At 45.5% G+C, this 20,183-nt stretch overlaps 1 protein-coding gene across 4 annotated transcripts in view; it reads left to right on the plus strand.

Annotated features, from left to right (window-relative positions):
• Positions 1 to 20,183, plus strand: part of Ppp2r2b (protein phosphatase 2 regulatory subunit Bbeta) — a 393,334-nt gene that overhangs the window by 360,227 nt on the left and 12,924 nt on the right. The window lies entirely within an intron of this gene.

Genomic DNA, 20,183 nt, shown 5'->3' on the forward strand with positions numbered 1-20,183 from the left:
AACACACAGGGACACACACCCAACCTGGAGAAAAGCCAAACAGCAAAGCTACATGAAACAGAATACACAGAGAGAGAGAAAGAGAGAGAGAGACACTCACAATGTCTACCCCATTCAAGCTTAGCAGCAATTAACTGCAGAGAAGACAAGATCCACATCTGAGTAAAAATAGAATCCCTTCCCCCTTCTTCTGTCTTCATTTCCATTTTTGATTAATTTAGCAGTTCTGTCAATTAGTCATCCTGGAGACTGCAGTTGAGTGGATTTTCCTAAGTACTAGAAAGCTTATTAATTTTGGAGGCGAGTGTCATTCATTAACAGTTGACGCTGTCCTAGGTCCTCCCCACTGCTCTGCTCAGGGTCTTGGGTAAGCAGTAGAGGTTGAAATTACCACCTGCCCACGGCTTCAGCCTCCCCCACCTACTCCTTATGCAAGATGAGAAGGGTCATAGGTGGCTCTGGCCCTAAAACATCTCTAGGCCACTGTCATTTGTGAGAAGCTGTTACTAACCAATCAGAGGCACAGGCAAGCATCCATAGTGCAGCTCCAGGAAGACAGAATCAGGGGACTTCCTGGCAGGTATTTTTTTTCTGCAGAGGGTCCGTGGGTCTCAAATGTATTAGCTGATGCTGTCAGGATCTTAAAGTAGCCCATTCCTTTCTGTCAGAGGCATGTCAGGAAACCCAGCACTTCCTAAAAGCTGTAACAATAACCTCTCAGCCCCAAAGGCTTTAAACCTCACATAGTTGTCATGTTGCCATTCTGGAGTCCAGATATCTAACAGCTGTGACTGGCTAAAGTTAGGCTGCCTTCCCATAGGACATTCTGGAAAGAACTGATATTCTTGAGCTTTTCAGCTTCCAGGGACTAAACCTCATCTCAGGCTTTGAAAATCCAGTCACAGGGAAATGAGAACTTGACATCACACCCCTGCCTCCTCTTCTGCCTCTTCCTCTTCTTTTAAGCACTCTCATGTTTGTATGAGGTCAACCAGATGAAGAAGAACCATCTCATTTTAAGGTCAGCTAACAAGCAGCCATAATCTCATCCATCCTTGTTTCCTTTTCTGTCATGGAAGGAGTCCATAGATTGCAGGAGTTAGGATGTAGATATCCTTGGGGCCAATTTCCTGCTCACCATATACCTCAAGTTTCAGCTAAGGCACATTCTACCAAAGAGGCTTCCTGGACTCCTAAGGTGGTTTAAATGTCCTCTCTGAACACTTAATGCCATGTGTTAACTGATCTGTTTGTTTTTTTTTTTTTTTGGTTTTTTTTTTTTGTTTTTTTTTTTGTTTGTTTGTTTTTTTCCCTAAGTCAGACCTCCCTTATGGCTAAACTCTGTTTATGGCTCCCTGGGCTCATAACAGTGCTGAACAAATCCTCTAGAGGCAAATGACTGTAATCATTCAATATGATAGTTTGCATCTGGTGCTCCTCTTTGATGAGCAAGGAAGGCTCATGTAAAGGAGGAGTTGACTGGGTTCATTCATTTCTAACTTTGAGAGTGCACTCCTTGCAGCTGGGGTTTATGTTAGTGATAGAGCATGTTCTTAGCAAGTGGGAGGCCCTGTTAGAAATCTCCTGGGGAGGGAGAGAGGACAGAGGGATGGAGGGAGGACAGAGGGATGGAGGGGGCAGAAAGTGCTGAAGAAAAGGGCCTGCTTTACCATGTTTAACTGACATTCAGGTTAGAATAGATTCCTAGGCACTGCTGCAAGCAGTTAAAAAAAACAAAAAACAAAAACAAAAAAACATGGCAATAAACTTGGGCCATGATTTCAAAAGCTTCAATGCTTTCACAAGCTGGGAAAATGCAAGGTAACTTGAGTCCTGGGAGGAGTCTGTGAAACATCAGTGACCATCAGTTACTAGAGTACTCAGTGACTGTTTATGGCTGCCCAGTGCTAAGATGATAGAGCCTTCCACCTGTGCGGTCAGGAGAAGGAATCAAACAGCAGTCACCAGGACAAACATACTTGGTGAAGAGAGTTCTTGACCCAGACACTTCAGCCATGCAGAGGTTCTCGGTAGAACTGTGCTGATGAAAGGGGCTGGCCGTTCTGTTATAGCAGCAGCTGAGGGGAGCTGGTGGCACAGGGCACATGAGGAGCTACATTCAAACTCCCCTTTGCACACCTGGTACCCTTCAGGCTGGATGATGCCCACAGGACATGGGAGTTTATCAACATGGTACCCTGTAGGCCATGGTGAGGACTTTCAATGTTATTATCTTAGGGACAGGGGACACCTAGGAAGGTTTTAGGAAAGGAGTAAGATGGGTGTTTGTGACCATTTAAGAAGGAAGCATCAGGAGAAAGAGTGAATACCAGGAAAAGAGCGAGAATGTTCTTGAGATGTCAAATTGCATGATTTGGAGCTGTGCCTGGGGTGTAAAATAGTAGGGCTCTTTGTAAACTGTCTGTGAAGGGTGAGGTCAAGAGCCAAGGCTAAGGAGGCTAAGGAAATGACTCCGGCAATAAAGCGCTTGCAATTCTGAAAGCATGAAGCCCTGAGTCTGATCTGCAGAGAGATGGCTCAGAGGTTAAGAACATTGGCTGTTCTTCCTGAAGGTCCTGAGTTCAAGTCCCAGCAACCACATGGTAGCTCATAACTATCTGTAGTGAGATGTGGTGTGCAGGTACACATGAGGACAGCATGCTGTATAAATAATAAATAAATATTTTTTTTAAAGCCAGACATGGTGCTGCATGCTGGTAATCTTGGTGGTTCACTAGCCAGCCAGTCCAACCTACTTGTCAAGTTCCAGGCCAGTGAGGGATTCTGATTAAAAAATGAGATGGGTGGTTCCAGCGGGCTGGTTGTCCTCTGGCACATACGCAAGCGTGTATATGCACATACATGCAGAGAACCAAGGATGTACCCAAGTATTTTGGTCTTTGTGCAGGTCTAAATAAAGAGACTACCTGATGGATTGCACAGATTAGAGAGAGGAGAGATTGGAGGGGGAGTTCATAAATTCTAAGATTCATGGGGGAAAAATCTCATAAAATGTTTGCATTGATAAACTTTGCTAAGAAACATTGGCAGCCCCTCCTCATCTTTTATCTTCACTGATCTTAATGGAAACTTTTTTTTCCCTCTAGTTTTTCCAGACGGGGTTTCTCTGGGTAGCTTTGGCTGTCCTGGACTGACTTTGTAGACCAGGCTGGCCTCAAACTCACATAGATCAGCCAGCCTCTGCCTCCATGAATGCTGGGATTACAGGTGCGCGCCACTGCACCGGGCTAGGGTTACAGGTATGTGCCGCTGTGCCTGCTTGTGTGTCTTTGTTTTCTGGTGGGGGGGGGGGGCGGTGATTGTTTTTCTTTTTAGTTTTGTGTAGATGGAGAAGTCAAGATTCAGGGAAGACTGGGACGTTAGCAGTGATCTGGTCTATTCCGTACTTTAAATGATGAATACCAACATCCTCTGTACTTGTATGCACTGAAAGGTGGAGAAAGGGCATATCTTCTGTGTAATTGACCTGCGCTGAATATATCGGCTAATTCAAGCCCCTGCATGGTTCACATAATTCTATTTTGACAGCTCAGCAGGTGGCATCAATAAGTGAATCTCGAGTGCTGCCATCCACTGAAACGGCTTTCAGCCCATCTTGCAAGTCCTTTATCTGTTGCATTGCTGTGAGGACACCAAGCACAGAGCAGAGGCAACAGAGGGCAGGCAATGCTCACCCCACAAAGCTCATATGATCCTTCCCTGTTCTATCTTTAACCTCAGAATAAGCATTTCAATGGGATTTGTCTTTTGTATGGCCATCCTTAGCCCTGGGGTCAGCCAGGACATCCTGAAATGGCAATGGCTTTTGAAAATCCCTGCATTGAGACAAAGTTGCCAATTGAAAAGTTACATGTGAGGGGAAAAAATGGGATCATTAAGCTTGGGGGGTGGGGAGTGTGGAAATCAAGGCAGATATTAACACTGTTGCACCGAGTGTGGTGGGATAGAAAGGCATATGCTAACGCAGGACAGGAAATTATGAAGCGTTTCTGGCATAAAGTTCATTTTAAGCTGAACATGAAATTTTTTTTGCCAGTGTCAGGGACAGCAGATGCTGACTAAAAGTGTGCAAGCTCCAGGCAGTGGTGGCGCACACCTTTAATCCCAGTGCTCAGAAGGTAGAGGCAGGCAGATCTCTATGAGTTCAAAGCCAGCCTGGTCTACAGAGCAAGTTCCAGGACAACCAGGGCTACACAGCGAAACCTGTCTTGCAAAACAAATGTGTGCGAGCCGAACCAGCTGCATACATGACTTCACGGGGGAGTGCGCGAGCCGCCCTGAGGTCAATCCCCAGCACATAGGGAGAAATAATTGACGGAACAATGACCCCTCGTGCCTTCATCCCTGTCGTATCGCCTGTGATCTCCTGTGCTCCTGTCATTACTGAACCACAAAATTATGAGCTGATGTTAGTCCAGTACATCCTTGCTACCCTGGAGAGGTTACTCACATTAGAGACCAGAGACAGAGCCTGGTGTCGCATGGACACGAAACCACACTGGTTAGCTTAAGAATGAATGGTGTGAGATTAAATGTCAGGTGTCCTGTGATATCATAGTGGTGACCCTTTCTTTAACTCAAGAATTTCATACAGCATATATTATTGTATTCTGTCCCATCCCCCTTCTCCTCTAAGACGCTCCCCACCCCGATGCCTACTCAATTTCACATTATTTCTCGTTTTAAAAAAATAAATAAATAAGAAAGAAAAGCAATGCTGCTGTTCTTGTAAGCCACTAAAGATCATGGAGGCCAGTTTGTGTTGGCCAGCTACTCCTGAGAACACAGCCTGTCTTGCAGTAAAATTATATACCTACCCAGTGAGGTTCTGTCAGAAAAGACTATTCTTCTTTCTCCCAGAAGCCATCGCCTGTAAACAGCTTCGCAGCGAGGGGTGAACTATGTGCTGCTCTCCCTCCTCTGTGATGGGATATCCCTCCTCTGGCTTGGGCTTCTGCGTGCCTTGCACGTGCCATCACAGTCCTTGTGGGGTCATAAGTGCATCGACTTTGTTGAGTCTGCAAACCGCCATTTCCTTACAACCACCACCCCTGGCACTTACAGTGTCTCCTCCCCCTCTTCTGCATAGATCCCTGAGTCCCGAGGGGAGGGCTTTAATGAAGGTAACCCTTTTGGGGCGAAGTGCTCTGATGTCTCTCTCTTTCAGCACAGTGTCCAGTCGCGGGTCTCTGTGTTCATTCCCATCTATTACAAGGAGCATCTGTGCTGAGGGCTGAGCGATGTATTGCTCTGTAGGTGTAATAGTACTTTGTTACAAGTTGTTTCATTGCTGCTTTCATTTAATAGTGCTGATTCTTAAGCGAAGGACCTGATAGAGGTGTTGTGTATAACATTTTTCCAGTTCCCAGGAAAAGCAAACAACCTCAAACTCAGAACTATTTCTATTTTAAACTTTTCTCATACGAGCGTTCTTGAAAGGTTTACTAACCTATGCAATAAAGTCTATTTTTTTTTGCATTTTGAACTGCATGTGTGTGTACATGTATGCATGTGTGCATAACCACATGTTAATGCCACATCACTGCATGGAGGTCAGAGGAGAACTTTGGGGAATGGGTTCTCCCCTCACACTTTTAATGATCCAGGGATAGAACTTCAGCTCTATGGCAAGCACCTTTACCCACAGAGTCATTCCATGGCTCTATAGTAGACTCAAACAAAATTATTATTTGATACAAGGTTATATATAACTGTAGAATGGTACTGTTATCCAGGCATGGTGGCACATGTGTGTAATCCCAGCACTCAGGGAGGCAGACGTGGGAGGATCTCTGAGTTTGAGGCCAGTCTGGTCTACAAAGTGAGTCCAGGACAGCCAAGGTTGCACAGAGAACCCCTATCTTGAAGGAAAAAAAAAAAAGAATGGGACTGTTACTGACCTGGCATCCTCCTGCTCTACTTGATAGTTGTACTGAAGGCAGAAACTCTCTTCTCTGCTGCTCTTGGCAGCTTTTGTGTCTCTAAGCAATTGACATCAGTGCCAGCAGACAAGCAAGAGCAGCAGCAGGGAACACCCTTTCGTGTTTCAATTCTCAGTAGGCCATGGGTCCTAAGACCTTACACGTCTGAGCTCTTGTGCAGGCCTTGGAAGTTAAGATTCCTCCATCCTCCACAGCAGCCACTGTTACTGTTCTTGGGCCAAGGGTGTCTAACCCTTGACCCTTAAGGACCCGCTGCTGCATCTACCGATTCAGTTGCAGTTGAGGCAACCCTGTGAGTGCTGTCAGTCCCGCCTCTGTACTACTCTGTGCCGCCGCTCTCTTGGCTTTGACTCTGCTACTGTCAAGGCCTCTCAGTGGTTCCTATGGCTCTGCTCCTGGTACTCTCAAGGCCATGTGGTCCATTCTACGCCTCTGACGCTCTCCATGGCTCTGCCTATCAAGTAGCCCTGTCAAGTAGCCAGACACTTAGTACATTTATTGGCCGCTTGGCTGTTACTACCTTGGCTACCATTTCTTTCTTTAGAGTACCAGTGCAGTCTGTTCTACTGGAAGTGGAAGGAAGGAGAGAAGAAAGGAAGAGAAAGAAAGAAAGAGAAGGAAAGAAAGAAAAAGAGGAAGACAGGGAAACACTTGAAGGGAATGAGACCATCTCTCAGTAATAGATCACGTTCCTAGAATGCACCAAGATCTACATTTAATCCAGTACAAAAAAAAAAAAAAGACATAAAGAGAAAAGAGAAGAAAGGAGGGGATAAGGGAGGACCACTTAAGAAAAAAACTGATGGTGAGCAATTTTAAAAGTTATCTCCCATTCATTCAGTCTGAAAATCCTACTTAGACAGAAGGGGGTGTTCACGCTGAAGCAAACTTTTCATCTATATAAACAAACGCTTGTGTTTGGACCAATCACAGCATTCTTCCTTTTGTACCAAACACAATAGTCATCTGCTAGGTAAACAGGAAGTGCTTCCTCTGACCTAGGTAGTCATAATTGCAAGGTCACCTAGAGTTCACTGAGGCTTATGAAAGCAGAAAGTCTACTCTAAACCACCATTTGAAATAGTCCAGGCTAGCGATGCTCCTTGAGGAACTGGAGCAAGCAGCTGTTCTTATCATGTTGTTTCCTTAAGGCATTCAAAAGTAGAGTGTTCAAAACAGATGGTACTGACATAAAAGGTACTCGTCTGTGTGTTCAGTTGGCAGTCCTTTGCTTAAAGCAGCAAGAACACCAGAAGAGAGTCTACTGCCTGGTGTTAGACTCTTTGGAGAGTCAAACTGCTCCATTCCTCGACTATTTATTTATTTATTTAGCTTCTTTATATGAAAATAAACATCAAAAGGAATGTTTGTTTGCTAGGGGCTTACTTGATATTGATCGTAATGCTGTTTTCATGGTGTTCTTCACATACCCAGTGCCCAGGAAAGATGGTGGATCTCTGTCTTCTGTATTAATATCAACATACCGTATGGTATTCTGTATTGACTTTTGTGTCCTAAACAGATCTTGACAACATTGATCTGGAAGTTCACAGAAGAAAGTTATGGTTTCTGGGCAGAAAGAATGTCAGTGGGCAGTGGGGGGAGGGCAGCTGGAAGGGCAGCACCTGATGTTAAGAAAGCCTCATGTTTTAGAGAAATTTAAATCTACTCAACAACTACCAGCTGGAAGGTAGTTTCCTTGTGCTCTGTTGAGGCTTGTAAGATAAATCTCAAAGGCTAGCTCTCACTGTGTATGAGAATCCTGCAGCTTAGAAACCTGGCTTTAATGAGGATGAAGATAATAGATATGTTCGTCATAGTGGTTATTAGTGTTGGTTCTGGGGTGAAGCCAAATGCAGTGGGTAATTTGTCCTTCTTGTGCTTAACTTTTCCAAACCTGAGTGACTGTCTATGTGTGCAAACTGGAGTCAGTACTGGAGTCTACATTACCATGTAGATTGCCATGAGGATCAGTGAAATAATGCCTGGCGCCTAGTAAACACTCAGCATTTATTAGTACGTGATTATTATTCACAGAAGTCCATGAAGTCAAAGATAAAAATGAGAAAATCGGGCTCAGAAAAGCAAGTTACTTAAAAAGGGCCAAAAGCTAAATTCAAACCAATGTCTAAAACCCATGGTTGAACACTAATAGTAATGACATTATAACAACCCATATCTCTCTCTCTCTCTCTCTCTCTCTCTCCATCTCTCTTTCTCTCTCTCTTGCTCTCACTCTCTCACTAGGACTGAGATGTAACTAGGTAAGGCAGGTACCTAAGAAAGCTAGAGATAGCACAAGCATTTTGTATAAGAGTCTGACTCCTGGAAAATCAGTACATTGTAGGTTTTATTGTTTGGTTGGTTGGTTCCAGTTTTTGAGGTAAGGTCCCTTATAATCCAGGCTAGCCTCACACTTGCTATGTAACCAATGCTGGCCTTAAATCCCTGATCCCTCTGCCTCTCAAGCACTGGAACTGCAAGCATGTAGCGTCATGCCCAGCTCAACACAACACGGATCCATTTCTGAGGAACCTGCTGAGGGCTTGGCTCGTGACTGAAGGGAGTGTGTGAACAACAGCGCCAACTGAAAGAGAAAGCTTTTCTTTCTTGTGGAGGTTGTAAGATGTGTCCTCTGTGCATCGAAGCACGCCGGCTAGGTCAAGAGTTAAATTGGAATGTATGGCGCTCTTTGTTGTCAATACGATGGAACCTAGAAACCTCTGGGTTTGTCCGCGGCAGTCTGCTCAGATATATTCATCTAGGAGTGGTCATCTTGGGAAGGATTAGAGTCCCCAGCTAAATCAAAAGGAATAGAAGAAGCTATTTTGGTACCGTCTCCTGCCTTGCTTTCTGACCCATAAAGACGTGAGAAGTCCCAGCCAAATGTTCTCAGCACTGCGCCTTTCCCACCATGATGAGCCAAACCATGAGGCAAACTCCTTCCTCCCCACAGTGGTCAAGTGTTTCCTCACAGCAACAGCAAAAGTAACACAGGAAAGGAAAGAAGAGCCTATGACGAAGGTGTGTCTAGAGCTGTAGAAGAGCCCTGAAGGCAGTAGGAGCTCAGTGAATTTGATGAGTGTTCTCCCCTGAGGCATTATGTTAATTCCACAAAGAGATGGCTCCACTTGTTAACCGCAGTTGGTGAAAACACGCAGATAATGAGGCATTTGTGTGACTATTTATCCAAGGTTTAAGGCTTAGATATTAGTTCATTTTTCTGAGACCATTCCCCCCTCCCCCTGCAAGATATGGAGTGCCTAAGTATCTGTTCTCAGCATCATCAAAGGAAAGAGCAGCGGGCTGTGGTCAACGCTCTATTCACTTTTTGGCCAATGACCAATGTTAAGCAAGTCTCTGAGCCTCCTTATTATGCCTGCATAAGAGTTTAACACGTGACCTGGCACACAGGACAGTCCCCTGCCTCCTCCAACACAGCACTAGAGTTTTCCTCCAGTAACTCCATCCGTTTGGTGTGCTTTGGACACTACCAGACACTAGTAACAATGTACTGCGGTAGAAAATCAGCTCTGGCGACACACAAGCGCCACTCAGGAGCCATGGGAAGGCAGTGGCCCTGTGAGCAGCTCATAGGGCATCCTTGCAGCGCCTGTCCCCTGCCGGGACAGACTGCCCCGCTCAGAATGAACTGATCCCAAGGTCTGCAAGGAGATTGCTGTCAGCAGGATGTGGCTCTTGTCTTCCCCTCTGCGTGTCTGCCTCTCCTAGCAATGATTATGTATAAACCCAGGGAAACCGGGAACAGCTTGAGAGTGCGGTCCTAGCTGCCATGGTGCCATGACAACCAGCTTCCCAGCGACCACCCCTAATAACGGGCCACTCACTCACCATCTCCTCCACCTGGGCAGAGACTCCCTAGGGGGTTGGGGCTGCTCTCGGAACAGCTGCAAGAAGCTTCCTGTTGGGAACAAATTACCAGAGACAGAGGAGGGAGTGAAGAGAGCTCTTTCTGAGAGGAAAGAGGGTGGAGCTGAGAGGCCTGAGTCTCCAAACTGTGATGTGTGGGAGGAAATCCAAGGGCTTGAGGACACTGCCATCAAGATCCTGGAGCCCCTGGTCTCAGGAAAGTACAGTCCTGTAGAGAGAGAGAGAGAGAGAGAGGCATAGGGCCCACAGACACCCTGCGCCTCACTAGCCTTGCAGGGGAGAGGGGTATAATGGAGTGAAAGACCAATATGAGCCCTCATAAAGCCAGGCCTGCCCGTTAGCAGATTTCTTCATTAGGCTCCTGTCGAGACCCCCACTGCCAACTCATCATCTTGTCTGGACTGGAGCCACATCCCATCGCTGCTGCCTGCTGGAGAAAATGTGCTCAGAAGACTCCCCCACCCCTCAATCAATAGCCTTCCAGAACGGCAGCCCACAAAAAGAGACCAGACCTGCTTACCTAATAAATGACTATTCTTCACAAAAGGATGACAAACAGGCTCACAGTTAATGAACTTCTCTGTGGACACTAGCCTAGACGCAAGCTTTAGACTGACAGCCAATGCTAAGCCAAGCGCAGGGTCTCATTTCCCTTCTCCTTAGATCGTAGATTCCGGCTGAGGCAACTACAAAAGCAAGTTCCACCCCCAGAGTTAATGAGCCCTTGAAGGCACACACTCAGGGACCACAGGGTCCTGTGGGGCCCCGTCTCTCCATCCTTTTTCCTCAGCTATGAAGTAGAGATGATTGTGCCTCTGTGCCACACCCAGCAGGTGACAGGGGCTGTTGCTATCAGCGGTGCTTGCTTTCTGTGAAGCCCATTCACTGAACTGGAACTTTGTAACTCCTTGTGAAGCTAAAACAAATACAGACTTTTTGAAAATAACAGGAAGAGCAGCAGGGAGGTGGCTGAGTCGTTAAGTGTTTGCTGAACAAACACAAGGACCTGGTGAGTTCTAGTCACCAGCACTGGGCACAATGTCACACGCTGTAGCCCCAACACAGGATCTTTGGAGCTTACTGGACAGCCAGTGTCTATGTAAGCGAGCACTGGGTTCTATGAGAGACTCTCAAAATGTAAGGTAGAGAACGACAAAGACATCTGACATTGACCTCTGTCCTCTACCCACCTGAGCAGACCTGTGCAGTACACAAACACACACACACACACACACCCCTTAAACAAAGTGCACATGTCCACACAAATACAAGCTTGAACATGCACCAAGTTTACCTGTAAGTTAGGGAAGAGATAACATAGGCGTTAGGGTGCTTCAGGAAGGCCCTGAAGCTTGAATCTCAAGTGGGAGAAGCAGGAGAGCACAGGCAGATGGGGAAACAAGCAAGGATAAAGTCAGAGACTGTGCACACGCTACCTAAACAAACCTCCACAGCCAGCCCCACGATAGCCTGTTCACCATAGGTCACAAGCTAGAGCTTGAGGCTCCAGGGGACTTAGATTTTATCACACCCTTAGTATTTTGTTAAAGTTAGTTACTAACATGTTTTTTTTTTTTTAAATCAGAATCCCCCCCGCCCCCCCCCCGAATAATGTAGACATCTCAGATGAGACAAGCTGACTTACAGATGGGACAGTGTGACTCACACTCCTCCTGCCATTTGTGTGGGGTGTAGACACTGGTGAGCAGCCCCACCGTCTCTGCCGAGTATCTGTGTGTTTCTACCTTGTCTGCTCTCGGCCTGGCCCCAGAGCAGATGATGGGTAGACCAGAGAGCTCGCAGTGGAGTGCTGGAACCCAAGGGAACGGTGCAGAAATGCTGACAAACTGGTCTAGGGCCCAGTGGGCTGGTCTGTTATCTGCGGACGGTAGGGACTGTCTGCAGCATCTGACAGGGAGGAGCCTTGCTTTGGGATCACTCATCCGGCACATGGCTGGGTATGTGCAGTCTCATGCTCTCCCACTGAACTCTGACAGTCTCGGTGGTTGGTCTGCTTTCTGAAGCTCCTAGCTTCTGGTCTCGCTGGTTCTATCAGATCAGGAGCTTAGCAATAGCAATGGAAAGGAGGCGGAGGGCAATGAAGGATGGTTCTGCAGCTCCCAGCCATGCCAAGACAGCTGCTTAGAGAGTGGACTCTTCAAGTACCCAGAGAAAGAGGAGGAATAGCGGCAACCCAGGGAAACTGGGGCAGCAATGAAGTTGAGGAGAGCATGTAAACGGTTGTCCCCTCCCTCTGCTGCTGATATGGGTGGAAGGACATCAGCATCCTATTGCTGCTATCCAAAATGATCATAGGTTTAGTGAACCTGGAGTAGAAAACAAACTTCTAAACATCAAGTCTGACTCGAACCTAACTGGGCCGAACCAAGTTTTAGAGATAAGTTTTCTGAAACTCATAATCCTCCCACCACAGCCTCCGGGGTACTAGAATTTCACCTTCTTGTAGTGTTGGTCGGTCGGTCGGTCGGTCGGTCGGTGTGTGTGCACGTGTGCTTTCAGTGTTTTAAATTTGGTCTCACTCTGTAACCCAGGCTGGCTTTGAACTCCTACCTCCCTCTCCCAAGTGCTGGCATTCCAAGTGTGGTCCCCTACACCCAGATCACCCTCTCAACTTAAACTGTCTGTTTACAGCCTTAATTGTCCTTGTCTATAATATAGTACAACTTCAAGGGGTGCAAATACGGATATCTTAGAGGGTGGAGTGCCAGCAGTCTATCTGCCACAGAAAAAAGGAGCACGTTTTCTAATGAGGGCTGACCCAGACCTCTGCTCACAAGAATAAGGAGGAACACAGCAAGCTTCCTGTCCCTGCTCACCCAGATAGCCTAGCTCTTACTTGTGTACCTTAAGCTTTCTGTGTGCCATGCGTCACCCTAGTGCTTGTCGATGTAGGGCCTTGTGCCAGGCATGGTGAAAGCTTGGTGTACCTGAGCCAAAAAGGAGCCCTAGTGTTCATTTTTTCCCCTTATTATCTTTGCCACTTTTGTGCTGTCAGGGCAGAGTTGGATTATTGCAACAGAAGCCTCCAGAGCCTGGACTGTTTTCTAACTTTAAGCCCTTCTTGATCACTTTCAGCTCCCCTTGTCTTATCACTTCTTTCTTTATAAAGCTTTTGAACATGTCAGAGTCTTCTGGCTGAAAAACATTAGGTTTTATTTATGCTGCTTTGATTTATTTTTTTTTAACATTTGTTTCCATGGCGGGGAGATGGGACATGTGATCCCTGTACATGTGTGGAGGTCAGAGGACCACTTCTAGGAATCAGTTCTCCCATTCCACCATGGGGGTCCAAGGACTGAACTCAGGTCCTCAGGTTTGGTAGTCAGTACCCTCTGAACTGTCTTGCCAGCCCTTTCTTTTTTTTTTTTTTTTCAATGCACTTTATTCAGGAACCTTGAACAATCATCTGACCCTGGGGAAAGCCAGCCCACAGCTTAAATAGCCTCTGGGTAGCCAACCCCAGCATGCCACGTGGGCAATGCAGATAGGTCCACATACATGGAAGCAAGCCAGATCCTCAGCCTTAGCCAAATGTGGAATTGTTCGTGACAGAGAGCACTCATCATCGGGAAGGTAGAAGGCGGAAACCAGCTCCATCTTTAAGGCATAGCATTCCGCAGCTCTCTACAGTTCCCCCTTTTTGTTTTAGACGCATCAGGCAAGAGTAGAGGTCTGATCTCTGATATTAGAAATAAATTGGGACTTTGTACTGATGTTCATTTAGGTGTCATCCACCCAAAGAGCATCAGACCCGTCCGATACCTTTTTCTCAGAGGCGGGACCTGGGGCATCAACCCGCATGCAACCAGACATGCTCTTCTCTGGGTCCAAAGCAGCTCACCCTGAGTGCAGTAGTGCTTAGCCTCGCATCCTGAGGGTAACATTTTAGCTTTTTATGGTAGCCAACCATGCTTGGGGAGAATGTCCTGCTTCAATGGCTGTAAAGGCCTGAATGATCATGGCTGCATCACACTGTTGTGAGACTCTAATCTTGCATATATACCACAGGCAAACCAAGGAGACCAACACCAGAAGGCCTGCTAACGCTCCCATGCCCGCCCATTCCTTCAGATGATTCATGGCTGCAGTAATCCATGATGATAATCCTGTGGCTAGTCCTGCGTCCACTCTGGTAGAATTTACTGTGACAATGGCCACTCTCAGCTGCTCCATCGTAGTATCGAATTCTCCAGTCCAATTACCTAAAATATAGCTCGACAATTGTTTAGACAGATTTGCAGCACAGGAAAAATTCTCATGTTATATGCTAGTGACTCAAAATCCAGCATATTTTCATTGACAGCCAAGTTGAGCGATTTGCCATAGGGTATCAATTTGCTCCTGCACGAGGTCAATCCTCTGATTGAACACCATCAAGCTTCCTTTTAGTTGAGCATTAATTCCTTTATGTACAACTAAGGCATGAGCTACATTGGCTAAATGATTGTTCAGCGTCTGAGCAGTCTGCCCAGTATGACTCATGGCTAATGCCCCGGTGGTAGCTCCAACAGCCACCAATGAGATGCTAGTAACAATGGTGGCTGTAGTTCCAAGATCCCTTTTCTGTCTGAAGAGAGTCATAGCCTGAGGGGCATCAACGGCCAGCCCTTTCTTGATTTTTGAATGAGAGTCTCGCTAATGAAGCCCTGGCTTTCTTGGTTCTCTCAATGTAGTTGAGGCTGGCCTCCGCTCACTCATAGCATTCCTCCTACCTCAGATTGTAGGTATACAACACCATGGCTGGCAAATATGAGAGATGTGTGTGGCTCACACACACACACGCATTCCCATACGGTGTATGTGGAGGTGTTGGGTATCACTCAGTCATCATCATTTCTCTCTCTTTCTTTCTCTCTCTCTCTCTCACACACACACACACTCACACACACACACAGCAGGCTTTCTCACTGAGCCTGGAGCTCACCATTTTGGCTAAGCTGGCTTGCCAGCAAGTCCCAGGATCTGCCAGACTGCCTCTCCCCCATAACCAGGGCTCGTGTTCCAGATGTGTACTGCCACACCCAGCTTTTTACAGGGATGCTGAGGATCCTCATTCTTAGGCAGCAAGTCCTTTGGCCACTCCCCAGTCCTCAAAAAATGAGTTTTTGGCTCATGCTAGTGCTTAGCTTGAATGTCTATTTAACAACATTTGTGAAGAAAGTATATAATTTTTTAATAATCATATATAAAAGTTAGAGACAAATATGTCTTCTGCCTTCACTTCTCTGCTGGGCTGTGCAAGACATCATGTGGCTACAGTGTTCACTGAGGAATGGTTGTTTGTGGAATCGATGGAGGGTGTGTGAAAGCATATCATAAGGACCAAGCCACCGGGCCTCGTTTTCTCCCTTTTGGATCCTCCAATGCTGAATCTGATCTCAATTCCCAATCTCTAGCCCACATCTGGAAATCAGGACACTAGCATATCAAGTACAGTAGCCACTAACTAAATCTTAAACTGCTTCTCTCACTGTTCTCAGCTGGGCAAAAGCCAGCATCCGTAGCCCAGGGGAATTCTTACCCTCTGTGGGAAAACTGTGGGCCAGTTCTCTCTTTGGGCAAAATGAATGGACGTGTCTTCTGTGCAGTGAAAATTGCTGGCTGCATCTCAATTGGTGAGCCTTTTCTCTTGAGGGGCAAAACTGTTGCCTGCAAATCTCCAAAGCTAAATTACCATCTGCCTCGCTCCATACAGAAATTTCTGGTTGTCTCCCCATTACAGGGAAATTGTCAACCACATCTCCAAATGGAGAAGCCTGCCAGCTGCATTTCTCCATTGAAAAGATGTCAGCAGAAGTAAGCAATGTAAAACCTGTGCCCGAGTGCCAGCATACTCCTTCCTCATCACAAGCAAACATTAACATCTCTCCCATCTGCCATGATCAAGGCCAAGGTCATGGTGGCCTCAAAATGACAGACATTTAAAGCAAAGACATGAACATCAAATAATAGCCCAGAAGTGACATATTTCAGAGGTGACACTAAATGGACTCAGATTATATTTGTATATTTATGTGTAAATATGTAAGAAAAATAAAGAGAGGGAAAAGCATAGGCTAGAGGCAGCCCAAGTTCAAACTTTGACTGTATTCCTGCCAGCTATGAGGACACCTATATTGGCTAATTGAATTCATGGCAAAGAGGCTAAAAGGCTTAGAGATGTTGAATGAATTCATAACATGCAATACATAGGAGCTCAAGAAGTAGCTGGTTTTAAGAATGAGGTAATTCCTTGCAGCCTAGATTCCAACTCAGTGTCCCATAACAGGAGTGGGAAGAGTAGGGGAGAGTCTAAGGCATACATTAAGTATATCCAAGACATGAACATTGAGTATGGGAACAGAGCCAGTGTACTGTATGGAGAGACAGGTGGGCAGGAGTGGGGTTCTGGGCGGAGGGTTCAGTCTTGCTGGTCTGTTCACAGTTCCATAATGAGAATAGTGGTAGTTGCCAGCTCACACATTTGAGCATTAGATGAGATGATAGATATATAGGTACATGGTACGTAGATGAATACATAGGTTCAAAGATAGATATTTAGATACAGAAACCCTGAGGAGTAAGAAAGGGTGGTTTATGTTGTATTGACATCTATACAACACATACATATGCCCCTGTTGGTGAATCTGCCATATACCCGTTGAGGAGGTCTAGGCTACCAGGATCCACATCAGGAACATCTTCAAGAGAGAGAGCAAAGCCTAGCGCATCTCACATGTTCGTTCCTTCCTTTTCTTCTTCCATGTCTCTTTCCTGAAATCTTGTTGGAAACTCTGAAGTTCAGCAGGTTTCTAAAGCCAAGCCAAGGTGATCTCTGGAGAAAAAATTTAGGAAATGGTTAATGCTTTGCCACATTCCTAGTAAAATTTGGACATCTCTGACACTGAAGCAGAAATGGGTCCCCGATTCCTTTATTTTGCCCATACACAGCTTGTAAGATGTTAAAACTGAATTCACAATTGTATCTCCACTTGTGTAACTGCACATTTGTCTCCTCCAGTCCTCCGAGCCACTGGGACCGTCTAGTGTTGTTTGTACGTATTATTATTTCGGGGCTAGCCGCTTGGTATTAGGTAGCTACACCGATCAATAGAGCGTCCACAGCCAGTCACTGACGAGGACAGGCATGGACTGTATGTAGCACAGAGCTCATTCGCCTCCTTCCCCAGCTCTCCCACCTCTCTCCGGGATGGGATGTTTTACTTGGAGTTTCTAGGTCCCGAGGCTAACAAGGTTCCTGGGAACTGAGACAAACGTGAAATGTCTTGTGCAGTTCTCATCTCTGAGGGCGCCAGTCAGAGGCCAGGGCTGCAGAGTGAGACTGTCTGCAGCAGATGATAGAGAAGGAACGGACAACAGATGTTACATGTGGTCGTCCTAACACCACCACGCCCACTACTCCTCACAAACAGTAGGTTGAATAAATTAGTCTCTTTTTTTTCTGAAAGAGAAAGGAGGGAGGAGAGGGAGGAGGCAGTGATGTCAGTAACAGCAAGCAGCAGCAGTGGTGGTGGTGGTGGTGGTGGCCGTGGCGGGGAACCCAGGACCTTCAGGGCCTACCGAGACAGTGAGCCTCTCCCTCTCCTGCTCTAGTTCATTTCCCAATTCTCTAGGTCTGTTCTCATTGCTAAAGGATTTTTGTTCTCCTAAATTGTTTTGTAGACAGTAGTGTTTGAATATGGTTCCAGTTTAACTCAGCAAGGTTTGAACAGGAGTTTCTGCACTTGGCCTCTCTGGGCACTGAGCCTTCTACCCAAGCAAGTGAATGAAAAGCAGAAAACAAGCTGCCCTGAAAGCCAGCGAACCCAGCAACCTAAGGCCAGGCTATGGTTCTGCCTTAGGTCCTCATGTTAGTGTTTACTTGGTTGAACCATAATCAACTACCATTTTTTTTTTACATTTATTTTTTCTTTTTTTAAAATTTACTTTTATTTTATGTACATTGGTGTTTGGCTGTGTATGTCATGTGAGGAGTTACAGACAGTTGTGAGCTGCCATGTGAACTCAGATCCTCTGGAAGAACAGTCAGTGCTCTTAACCTCTGAGCCATCTCTCCGTCCCCTCTTTTTTCTTACATTACATTCCAGCCACAGCTTCCCCTCCCTCCACTCCTCCCAGTTCCCACACACATACCTTCTTTCTCTCTCCCAAATCCATTCCTCCATTCCCCTTCACCCAAGAACCAGCTTCCCACGGATATCAACTGAACACAGCATAACAAGTTACAATAAGACTAGGCACAAACCCTCATATCAAGTCTGGACAAGGCATCCCAACAGGAGGAAAAGGCAAGAGCAGGCGAAACAGCAGAGACATCTGTTAGGAGTCCCACAAGACACAAAGCTACACAGCCATAACGTATATGCAGAGGGCCCAGCTCAGACTGCTGCAGGCTCTGTGGTACCATTTCAGCCTCCGTGAGCCCATATGAGCCCTATGTAATTGATTCTGGGGACCATGTTCTTGCTTTGCGACTGACATTCTCGTAGCTGAGTATCCTCAGCAAATGCATACATTTGCTTTACCACAGGCTAAGCACACAAGTCAAATAATGTTTTAGCTAATCTGGCTTTAGACCCAGTCAAGCAACAAACATTTATTGAATATTTGTCAGTATGGCTATGGATACAAGGAAAACCACAACCAAAATTCTTGCTTCAAAAATCTCATGTTCTAGTTAAAAAGAAAAAAAAAACAAATTCATGGATTATTAAATGACAATGTAAGAAATTATGCATTTGTTGGGAGTGAGTATTTAGGCAATCGAAAATGATAATGGCTTCAGAGAAAAGAAGAGATCTTGAGGGAAAAATGTATGGTGGGGGTTTCTGAAGAAGAATGTGAATCAATGAAGAAAACATCAGGCATTGTGTGGAAATGGAAAATGCCAAAATACAGCCCATGTAGCCAATGTAAGTCAGAGAGAAGACCTGGGTACCATTTATGATGGTTTCAGTAACATATTGTGGAGCCGTGCCAATCAGAAGTGGAGATCGGCTACATCCAGTGAGAAAGAGAATCTAAAAGTCAGACTAAGTGGATAATGTTTCTGAAGGACATTGCAGCCGCCATTTACATGTTAGAGCACCTAAGTCACCCAAGCTAAGGACAGCCTGACCTTTGACCTGAGACAGTTTGGGGGTTTTCTACACTACAATTCAAGAAAAATGAAAACACACCCATACAGAGAACTGAATGATATTTACAGTACCATTAATTGTGTCAGTGGGAACAGCTTACATGTTTATCAACAGAATACCACAATTCCACGCAATTTTTTAGCCATGCAAAGAACATGTTGCAGCCTGATGAACTTTGAAAAACAGTATGGTATTTAAGTCTGACACAAATGACCTATGTTCTATGGTTGCATTTATATGAAATTGCAGAAAGTGGATTGTTATTAGCCTAGCATGACAGGAATCAGAAATAAAGGGTTTGGTCCTGGTTCTCTTTTGTTTTGTGGGGGAGTTTATAGAAACATAGGAATTTAGATTGTGGTATGATTACATAAATACATCATCATATGTAATTCTGCTGAGTTGTATTTTCATGTAATATAGATTACAAGTTTTAGAAAAAAAAACTGAAAAACTTTTAAGCATGTAAAATGACATGCTTAAAAGGGCTGGACACACCAAGTGCTACTTACCTAACACACAGAAGACTCTGGGTGTGTTCCCTAACACCATAATAGAAAGAAAAAAGGAAAGGAGAGAGAGAGGGAGAGAGAAACACACAGACTCTGGGTGTGTTCCCTAACACCATAATAGAAAGAAAAAAGGAAAGGAGAGAGAGAAGAAAGAGAGGGGAAAGAGAAAAGGACAGAAAAAAAAGAAAGGAAAAGGAGGAGAGGAAGGAAGGAAAGAGAAAAAAAGAAAGAGAAAGGAAAGAGAAAGAAAAAGAAAAGAAAGAAAGAAAAGAGAAAGAAAGAAAGAAAGAAAGAAAGAAAGAAAGAAAGGAAACAAAGAATGGAAGGGTGGATAAAGAAGAGGAAGAAAAGAGGTGAGGTAAAAAGAAAATCAAAATGAGTTCTAAGATGTCTCCTGATATGAACATGCACAATGACATGCAGAGATGAGGGGAAGTGTGATCCATATCTGGGGCTTTCAAAGAGGCAGTGTCCCAGCAAGCAGAGTGTGAAACAGGTCCCACGCCAGGTCCCACACCAAGCCCTTGAAAAAACAGTAATCCACCATTTTTTTTCTGTTTTCAGGAAGCTGGGGCTGTTGGCAACTTCTTTATATTCTACAGACAGCTGCCCTACTTAGAAAGCTCACTGTTAGCTCTCCGGCTGGCCCAAACTTC

Source organism: Meriones unguiculatus, chromosome 2, assembly GCF_030254825.1.
Source record: "Meriones unguiculatus strain TT.TT164.6M chromosome 2, Bangor_MerUng_6.1, whole genome shotgun sequence".
NCBI classification, from domain to species: Eukaryota; Metazoa; Chordata; class Mammalia; order Rodentia; family Muridae; genus Meriones; species Meriones unguiculatus.